General features: G+C 40.7%; 2 pseudogenes; both read left to right on the top strand.

The window, feature by feature from the left end:
- Window positions 1-3,488: 3,488 nt before the first annotated feature.
- On the top strand, window positions 3,489-4,537 carry LOC119323447 (annotated as a pseudogene).
- Window positions 4,538-7,490: 2,953 nt separating this feature from the next.
- LOC119323448 lies at window positions 7,491-8,548 on the top strand (annotated as a pseudogene).
- The last annotated feature ends 2,323 nt before the right edge of the window (window positions 8,549-10,871 follow it).

Below are 10,871 nucleotides of genomic sequence, written 5' to 3' on the forward strand. Positions count from 1 at the left end.
GAAATTGCAGGCAATGCTTTCTTCTCTACCAAATGGCATCAACTCGTGGGGCTTAAGGAATCAACAAATATCCAGTTAGGCAAAGAGCAACGAAACATAATTTACCAGATTACCACGCAGAGTGAAAACTTTGTAGCGCCATATGCTGCTACCAATTCTCACAGCCCATTCTTGGTTCATATAAATCTGAAATTAGTCAGCATTTCCCCTCTGCAAGCGGCATCATAGTCTTCAGTGAGGTATGGTGCAGCTTCCTTGTGAGTGTATATGAACTTCTCCATGAATATCTTCTCGGTCAGCTTGAAAATTACAATAGTCTCAGTCGCGATCTAGCAATCCATTTGCCTTGAGAAACTTTATAACGCGGTACCGGGGCCTGACTCGGCCCTCCAGGATAAGGCAAAGCATCACCGGCCGTTGAGCAAGGTACGCCGGTTCCATCCCCATCTCAGAGATAAGAAACTCCGACTTGCTCTGCAGTGTCTGATTGGATTTGGTCAGCATCAGTGAGGCCTTACAAAGAGCAATGCCCACCTCAGCATCCGACCACCTGAACGTGTTCCTTAAGTACTCCACTTTGGCGGCGAGCTTCTCCTCACTAAGGGATTCAACAGCCTTCAAACGCGTGCCTGAACATCCCCGATCCCTCGGGCCGGGACGGGCTTCGGGCCGGGCCTAGCCAAGCCCGACGTAGAAAACCTAGGCCTAGGCCCGGCCTGGCTTGGGCGTTGGGTCTAGAAAATCAGGCTCAAGCCTGGCCCACATGTGTAAAAGCCCGCCGGGCCTCGGGACGGGCCCCCTCGATAAATCGCAAAATTGGCGGGCCCGGGCCCGGGCCGAGTGCAGCGTCGGGCCAGGCCGTTCGGGCCGGGCTGCCCATGGCCAGGTGTAGTTGGGAGCAATTAATTGAGGGAGGCTCCTGTTCGGTGGGCCCACGACGCGAACTCGTGTTGTGCCGCTGTAACAGACAAAGTGTTCTGCTAACCACTACAGTTTGTAACCTCAAGTGACCCGGAAGAATGCGAAAGGTTTAGAAACCATTGTATCCACGTTACTTATTAGATTTTTGAATTATTTGTAAACAATTTTTTTATGAAAAAGAGTTCATAAAATTTCAAAAAAAGTTTACGAATTTGTAAAAACAGTTCCTTGTTTTAAAAAAAGTTCATCAAATTTTAAAAAAGGTTCATCGGTTTTAAAAAAGTTCATCAAATTTGAAAAGAGTACATTCGTTTTTTCTACAAATTTAATCAAATTTGCAAAAACTTCATCGAATTTGATAAAAGTTTAGAAATTTTGAAAAAGTTTATCAAATATGAAAAAAGTTTATCGAATTTGAAAAAGTTCATCGAACTTCAAAAAAAATTCATCAGTTTAGCAAAAATTCATCGAACTTGAAAAATGGTTCATCGGTTTTAAAATAAATTCGTTCAATTTAGCAAAAGAAAAAAACAAATCAAAGAAAAAAAGTAAAAGAGATATGAATGAAAGATTTTTTTTTTGGAATTGTATGAAGGAAAGAGTAAAGATATAATTGTGCACCTAAGTTGAGGCCTGTGGTTAGCGCAATGAAGAACGACCGGGAGGTTGCAAGTTCGAATACCATCGGACACCCCTGCGTTTTTGTGTTTTCTATACAAACGGAAAGAAAGGGGAAATGGGCCGAGCCCAAGTAGGCGCCGGTTCGCGAACTGGCGCCGAAGCGCCAAATAGGTTTCACCATTAATTCAAGGTTAATTCAGAAATCCCTATTTGACGCATTCCGCGTCAAAATGTCACCATATCACACAAAAGATCGAGACTCGACATTGCACCGGCCCATTTAAGCGTTCCCGATTTTGGAAACCCTAGAGGTTCCCATCCGGTTTTTTATGGTTTTGGGAAACTTCTAGAAGGTTCCTGAACCGGACTTTTCCTGTTACCTTTCTCTTCCCTTTTTCTTCTTTTTCCCTGCTTCCCTTTTTTCTTTTCTCTTCTTTTTTCCTTTTCCTTTTTATTTTCTATACATTTTCCGTTTTTTGTTTCTTTATTTCTTTCCTTTTTCCTTTTCTATTTTAGCTTCATTTTTATTTTTCTTTCTCAAATAAAGTTTCTTTTTGAAAAAATATTCAGAAACTTAAAAAATCTTCACATTTTAGAAAAACAAATCATTTGTCCAGAAAAAAATTTGTTTTTAAATTTTGTTCATAAATTCCAAAAAACACTAAGAATTACAAATTTTGTTTGCTTCATCTCAGAAAATGTCAGAAAATTCAAAATTTTCACCTTTTCAGATTTTGTTCACAAACCAAAAAAAATTTGCTTTCCTGTTTTAATATTCTTTTACAAATTCAGAAAATTTTCATGTTTCAAAATTTGTTCACAAATTAAAAAAAATTAGGGAATATAAAAAATTGTTAACATGTCAAAAATGTTCTTGTTTTCAAGTTTTATTCAAAAATTCAGAAAACATTCATGTTTCAAAATTTGTTCACAAATTAACAATGTTCGCATTTTGTAATTTTCTTCACAAATTAAAAATAGTTCATGAATTTTAAAAATGTTCCTGGTTTCCAAATTTGTTCACAAATTCATTAAATCACCGTGTTTCAAAATTTGTTCACAAATTCAAATAATGTTTCAACTTTTAAATTTTGTTCACAACTACAAAAAAAATTGGAATTACAAAAAAAATGTTCATATTTTCCCAATTTTGTTCAAAATTCAAAAATGCTGAAGAAATATAAAAATAAGATCTACGAAATAATAGAAGCTAGAACATACCTTGGCATGCACACACAAATTTGCAAGCTATACTAAGCTGATAAGTGTTAATAAGTTGTACAACATATACACCACTTAAGACAAGTAAAAGCAATTTGATGAGTCATGGCCTATCAAAGCAAGCCACATTACTAGTCTAATCCATCTTAACAGGTCACACATGATTACAATCTTGTTTGTGTGCAAGTCAAGCTTATCTAGTTTACACGTAACAACTTGTAGAACAACAAAATTGATGTTTGCTAATAACTTCTAGAACACTACAACACTTGACATGTAAAAGGAATTTGATGAGTCATGGCCTACTAAAGCAAGTTACATTACTAGTCTTATCTATCTTAACAGGCCACATAAGATTACGAACTAAGTTCTATGCCAGCCATGCTTATCTAGTTTATGCATAACAATTTGCAGAAAATTACAAACTTAGTTTCAGAAAAATAGGCAATCTAGATTAGTGTTTGAGCTGTAAAGTGAATAAGATGAGTCATGCATGTTATCACACCTTTTTGGTGGTGGAATGACAGTGCAACAAAAAGGAACTTTAATGATTAGTCCAAGAATAAACTTGTAAGTAGTGCCACCAAACACAACATACCAAGTTATGATTTTGGGAAGCATCCAAGCACTTTCCACACAAGAAAATGCCAATTGTGAAAGAGATTATGCCATGGTAGCTATAAATAGGCCCCTAGCATGATGATTATCCTTCCTCATCCATCATTCTCATAAGCAGAGCGCATCATTCAAGCCAATCAAGGAGTGGTCAATACAAATCCACCATGAAGACCTTTATCATCCTTGCCCTCCTTGCTATTGTGGCGACCACCGCCACAACTGCAGTTACAGTTCCAGTGCCACAATTGCAGCCACAAAATCCATCTCAGCAACAACCACAAAAGCAAGTTCCATTGGTGCAACAACAACAATTTCCAGGGCAGCAACAACCATTTCCACCACAACAGCCATATCCGCAGCCGCAACCATTTCCATCACAACAACCATATCCACAGCCACAACCATTTCTGCCACAACTACCATATCCGCGTCCGCAACCATTTCTACCACAACAACCATATCCATAACCGGAACCACAGTATCCGCAACCACAACAACCAATTTCGCAACAGCAGCAGCAGCAACAACAACAACAACAAATCCTTCAACAAATTTTGCAACAACAACTGATTCCATGCAGGGATGTCATCTTGCAACAACACAACATAGCGCATGCAAGCTCACAAGTTTTGCAACAAAGTACTTACCAGTTGTTGCAACAATTGTGTTGTCAGCAGCTGTGGCAGATCCCCGAGCAGTCGCGGTGCCAAGCCATCCAGAATGTTGTTCATGCTATTATTCTGCATCAACAACAACAACGACAACAACAACAACAACAACAACAACAACAACAACAACAACAACAACAACAACAACAACAACAACAACAACAACAACAGCAACAACCGTCGAGCCAGGTCTCCTTCCAACAGCCTCAGCAACAATATCCATCAGGCCAGGGCTCCTTCCAGCCATCTCAGCAAAACCCACAGGCCCAGGGCTCTGTCCAACATCAACAACTACCCCAATTTGAGGAAATAAGGAACCTAGCACTGCAGACGCTACCAGCAGTGTGCAATGTCTACATCCCTCCATATTGCTCGACCACCATTGCGCCATTTGGCATCTTCGGTACTAACTGAGAAGAGAAGAACTCTAGTACTAGATATATGAAACACTGTTTTCTTAGTCCATGGTTTGGTCGTTGTAGCGGTGAGAAAATAAAGTGACATGCACTATCATGTAAGAACCCGAACTATACTAGTTCAAACTTGGGAATAAAAGACAAACACAGGTCTTGTCTACATATGGTTGTTTCTTTGTGTTCCATTCATGTGCCCGTTCACAAGTTCACCCCTAATTATATATATTATGCATTACGTAGATATTTATGTTGCATTAATTTACAGATAATAAAATGAGTCTGAAACTTGAATTAAATTGAAGTATTTTCTTGGACTTTCAAATTGACTATTATTAAAGTAGTAAGGACTATCCACATCCTTGGCTCGCCCTTGATCAATTAATTCCAGAGAAGCATTCAATTCATCAATCAATTACATTGATTTTTGTGGCTCGTACTTCTCCTCAACATGAGTATATTCATTGCGGCTACTTCGAATCGGCATGAATGAGGTACTGGTGCCTGGAGCAGTGCTAGCTGATTGCCTCTAATGTGAAGGGGCGTGGGCACAGGAGAGGTGTTTTGGGTGGGCCAGGCGAGTAAGAAGCGGGCCCATCAGCGGTCCGGACGCCCGCAAAGCCCCGTAGTTTGTTTTCGGTTTACAGGAAAAAAACACATCCGGACCGGCCTGCGGGCCAATATAGGACCGTACGTATTGGATGGCAAAACATGTTCGGATGGTTGCGAGCAGTTTGAGGGATAGCTTTAGAGATAGCCCTTACTTGACCCCTCGTTCCGAAAACAATTATGACGATAGATTTGCCTCGGTTCAGAAATATGTCAGGTTTAACAAAGTTTATTGGAATTTTCTTTATCATATCTACAGTACCATACAAATACACCATAGAAAAAGAAGCATATTTCATGATTCACCATGAATTGGCCAGGTAAATGTTGGGTCTGGAGACTCTATTCTCTTTTGGCATGAGTTGCCTAGGTCTCAAAAGTTTCATGAACCGTTCTCTTTTGCCATTAAGAAAAAGCCCTCTTTGGCTGATTTTATTCATAGTGATGATCTGACTCTCCATTTTCATAGGCATACCACCCTGCAAGCTCTTGCTCAATTCATTGACATCATCGACTTAGTTCATAAAAAAATCAACAAAGGAATAAAATAATATCACGAAGATACCAATTACACCCGTCCTCTCTATCAACAAGCTAGATGTCCAAAGACATCAAGGATACACACAGCTGGAAAAAATAATAGAAGAAAAAAGATCCCGCCATGGTGATCGATCACTAGCATCTGTAGCACTCTAACCACCACCAAAGACAACACCCGGATTACCAAAAAAATTCTCCAGAAACAACCCCCCAAGAAGGAAACAATGCACAAGCGTTGTCATTACCCGATTGAAGATCGTGGGTTTTGACCCTAGAAAAATTTCAAGCTCACCCAAAAACATTGCCTTCATCAAGGCCATTGGCAGGTACAACCAATAAAGGCTAGACCTTGGATTTTCACCCTAGGAATTGAGACTCGGTACTCGAGGAGTACCACCAAAAATGCAGTCCTCCAGTGATGGTGCCCCCGCTTGCCGAGGCCGCTATTTCAAGTCACCAAACACATGGCGCACATTCTTCAACGCATCAATTACACCCTTCCAGCAAAGCTTCAAGACCTCCAATTGCAGTCGCGATGACTTTCTCCACCTCTATCAATGCCTTAAGAATCTTGACTTAGACATGTCCCATGACACCAATAAGAAATTGAAGCTTCTTGTCGCGCCCTCTTGAGGTCGTGTTGGCTAATAATATGAGTGTGCGCCACCGGAGCCTTTCTGATCTAGATATCCAGGGGCGACATACACAAATCTGTATAGATATCCGATGGGAAAGAGCAAAATTGGTCACCGGCTAGATCTAAGAGGTTTGGTCACCGGCTAGATCTAAGAGGTCGACATCCGGCAGAAAAGCAACTTGGCGGAAGAACAGTACTAGGGCCAAACCACCATTATTACGCTGAGGCTATCTGTGGTGTCCAAGGCCCAATGCACCACATGTCTTCAAATTGGCCACCAGTAGTAGCCCTTAGAATAGACAGGGCCAGTTTGCAAATTTTAAAACATAGGTTTTTAGCACGCATGAAAAACATAATACGTATCTTTCCACACATAATGAACTATAGGTACCACCCAAAAAAACATAATGAACTATAGGTTGTCATCAGAACTCATGCCATCCCACAGCCTCCCTCCGACCCTGCCAACATTATTGCAGCTGCACTCGCAAGCGTTACCGTGGATGATCATTTGCATGATTTCACGTAAAACAAAATAAGAGCTACAAATGAATAAAAGCTACACATACCTTGGCATACACACACATTGCAAGCCATACTAAGCTGCTAAGTGTTAATAACTTGTACAACATATACAACAGTTAAGACAAGTAAAAGCAATTTGATGGGTCATGTCTATCAAAGCAAGCTACATTACTACTTTAATCTATCTTAAATGGGTCACACATGATTATAATCTTTTTTGTGTGCAACTAAAGCTTATCTAGTTTACACGTAACAACTTGTACAACATTACAAAGTTGATGTTTGCTAATAACTTCTAGAACACTACGACACTTGACATGTAAAAGGAATTTGATGAGTCATGGCCTACTAAAGCAAGTTACATTACTAGTCTCCTCTATCTTAACAGGCCACAGAAGATTACAAACTAGGTTTCGTGCATGCAATGCTTATCTAGTTTACACCTAACAACTTGCATAACATTACAAACTTAGTTTGAGAAAATTAGGTAATCTAGATTAGTGTTTGAGTTGTAAAGTGAATAAGATGAGTCATGTGTGTTATCATAGATTTTTGGTGGTGGAATGATAGTGCCACCAAACACAACATATCAAATTATGATTTCAGGAAGCTTCCAAGCACTTTCTTGGCAAGCAAATGCCAACTGTGAAGGTGATTATGCCATGGTAGCTATAAATAGGACTGTAGCATGATGATCATCCTTCCTCATCCATCATTCTCGTAAGTAGAGCGCACCATTCAAGCCAAGCAAGCAGTGGTCAATACAAATCCACCATGAAGACCTTTCTCATCCTTGCCCTCCTTGCTATCGCGGCGACCACCGCCACAACTGCAGTTAGAGTTCCAGTGCCACAATTGTAGCCGCAAAATCCATCTCAACAACGACCACAATAGTAATTTCCGTTGGTGCAACAACAACAATTTCCAGGGCAGCAACAACCATTCCCACCACAACAGCCATATCCGCAGCCGCAACCGTTTCCGTCACAACAACCATATTCGCAACCGTAACCATTTCCGCCACAACTACCATATCCACAAGCGCAACCATTTCCAACACAACAACCATATCCACAACCGCAACCACAGTATCCGCAACCACAACAACCAATTTCGCAGCAGCAGCAGCAACAACAACAACAACAACAACAAATCCTTCAACAAATTCTGCAACAACAAATGATTCCATGCAGGGATGTCGTCTTGCAACAACACAACATTGCATATGCAAGCTCACAAGTATTGCAACAAAGTAGTTACCAACTGTTGCAACAATTATGTTGTCAGCAGCTGTGGCAGATCCCCGAGCAGTCGCGGCGCCAAGCCATCCACAGTGTCGTTCATGCTATTATTTTCCATCATCATCAACAACAACAATCGTCGAGCCAGGTCTCCTACCAGCAGCCTCAACAACAATATCCATCAAGCCAGGGCTCCTTCTAGCCATCTCAGCTAAACCCACAGGCCCAGGGCTCTGTCCAGCCTCAACAACTGCCCCGGTTCAAGGAAATAAGTAACCTAGCGCTGCAGATGCTGCCAGCAATGTGCAATGTCTACATCCCTCCATATTGCTTGAGCACCATTGTGCCATTTGGCATCTTCGGTACTAACTAATAAGAGAAGAACTCTAGTACTAGACATATGAAACACCGTTTTCTTAGTCCATGGTTTGGTCGTTGTAGCGGTGAAAAAATAAAGTGACATGCACTATCATGTAAGAACCCGAACTATACTAGTTCAAACTTGGGAATAAAAGACAAACACAGGTCTTGTCTGCATATGGTTGTATGTTTGAGTTCCATTCATGTGCCCGTTCACAAGTTCACCCCTATTTATATACATTATGCATTAAGTAGATATTTATGTTGCATTAATCTAAACATAAGAAAATGAGTCTGAAACTTGAATTGAACTGAAGTATTTTCTTGGACTTTCAAATTGAGTATTATTAAAGTAGTAAGGACTATCCACATCCTTGGCTTGCCCTTGATCAATTATTTCCAGAGAAGCATTCAATTTATCAATCAATTACATTGTTTTTTGTGGATGGTACTTCCCCTCAACATGAGTATATTCATTACGGCTACTCAAATCATCCACATAACTGAAGCATTAATGGCGCTCTTCCTTGCATCAAGGAAATATGGTTCAAAGATATCTCTTGACCATGTTTCCGAGTGCAACCTTGGGAGTTTGATGTCAAAATATTCTCAAGCAGAATCCAAGAATAAACTTGCATGCTCACATGTGATAAGTGAAGGAAATATGCCCTAGAGGCAATAATAAAGTTGTTATTTTATATTTCCTTATATCATGATAAATATTTATTATTCATGCTGGAATTGTATTAACCGGAAACTTGATACATGTGTGGACACATAGACAACACACCGTGTCCCTACTAAGCCTCTACTAGACTAGCTCATTAATCAAAGATGGTTAAGTTTCCTAACCATAGACATGTGTTATCATTTGATGAACGGGATCACATTGTTAGGAGAATGATGTGATGGACAAGACCCATTCGTTAGCTTAGCATTATGATCGTTCAGTTTTATTGATATTGCTTTCTTCATGTCAAATACACATTCCTTCGACTATGACATTATGCAACTTCCGGATACCGGAGGAATGCCTTGTGTGCTATCAAACATCACAACGTAACTGGCTGATTATAAAGATTGTCTACAGGTATCTCCGAAGGTGTTTGTTGGGTTGTCATAAATCGAGATTAGGATTTGTCACTCCGAGTATCGAAGAGGCATCTCTGGGCCCTCTCGGTAATACACGTCATAAGAAGCCTTACAAGCAAAGTGACTAATGAGTTAGTTGCAGGATGATGTATTATGGAACGAGTAAAGAGACTTTCCGGTAACAAGATTGAACTAGGTATGAAGATACCGACGATCGAATCTCGGGCAAGTAACATACCGATGACAAAGGGAATAACGTATGTTGTCATAACGGTTTGACCGATAAAGATCTTCATAGAATATGTGGGAGCCAATATGATCATCGAGGTTCCGCTATTGGTTATTGACCGGAGAGGTGTCTCGGTCATGTCTACATAGTTCTTGAACCCGTAGGGTCCGCATGCTTAACGTTCGTTGACGAGATAGTATTGTATGAGTTATGTGATTTGGTAACCGAATGTTGTTCGGAGCCCGGATGAGATCACGAACATGACGAGGAGTCTTGTAATGGTCGATAGGTGAATATTGATATATAGGACGATGGTATTTGGACACCGGAAGTGTTTCGGAAAGCACCGGGTACTTATCGGGTCACCGGAAGGGGTTCCAGGCACCCCTGGCAAAAGATATGGGCCTTATGGGCCAAGAGGGGAAACACACCAGCCACAAAGGGGTTGTTGCTCCCCCTCCCCCATATGGGCTGGCCAAATTGGAGAAGGAAAGGGGAAGGAGGAAAGGGGAAGGAGGTGAAAGAACATGCGGTGCCCCCATGTTTGGTTTTGGTAATTGATGACAATCTCTATGGACTAATGGTTGTCTTGAGTTGTATTTGAAGGATTTGTCCATAGGCTTTTCTTGAAGTCCATGTGTTGGTTTCAAGGAGTTTTTGAGTTGACCAAGGTGCTATTAAGGAATTATCCAAAGATTGGTCATGCGAGTGTTGAGCTTATTGCAAGCATGTCTTGAAGAAGAAGGTTGTGTGATCATTCATGTTTACCTTCAAGACATCATCCAAATGAAGAGAGTTGCAAAGATTCAAGGTTGATCAAGACTAAGTCAAGAGTGAATCAAGTTGATCAACTCAAAAAGCATAGAAGATGTACCGAGAGGGATCAAGTGATCCCATGGTATGGTAAGCATTGTCCATTACACTTTATGTACTAACCCATGGTCTATGTGAGAGTTGTATGTGGGGTTAGGTACGTATCCATGGGCTTGCGTCAAGAGGAAGATATCATACAACCCATGGAAAGGATGACATCAAGTGGTGATCGTCATCAAGATTGTCGTGTGCAAGTTCAAGTGGAGCATCACGAAGAGATCAAGTGCTTTAATCTTGCCATCCATTATGGTGTCAATGGACTTGTGAAGATGTGCCGAAGAGTGGCTCACCCATAGTGAACTA

This window comes from Triticum dicoccoides, chromosome 6B (assembly GCF_002162155.2).
Source record: "Triticum dicoccoides isolate Atlit2015 ecotype Zavitan chromosome 6B, WEW_v2.0, whole genome shotgun sequence".
Taxonomy (NCBI): Eukaryota; Viridiplantae; Streptophyta; class Magnoliopsida; order Poales; family Poaceae; genus Triticum; species Triticum dicoccoides.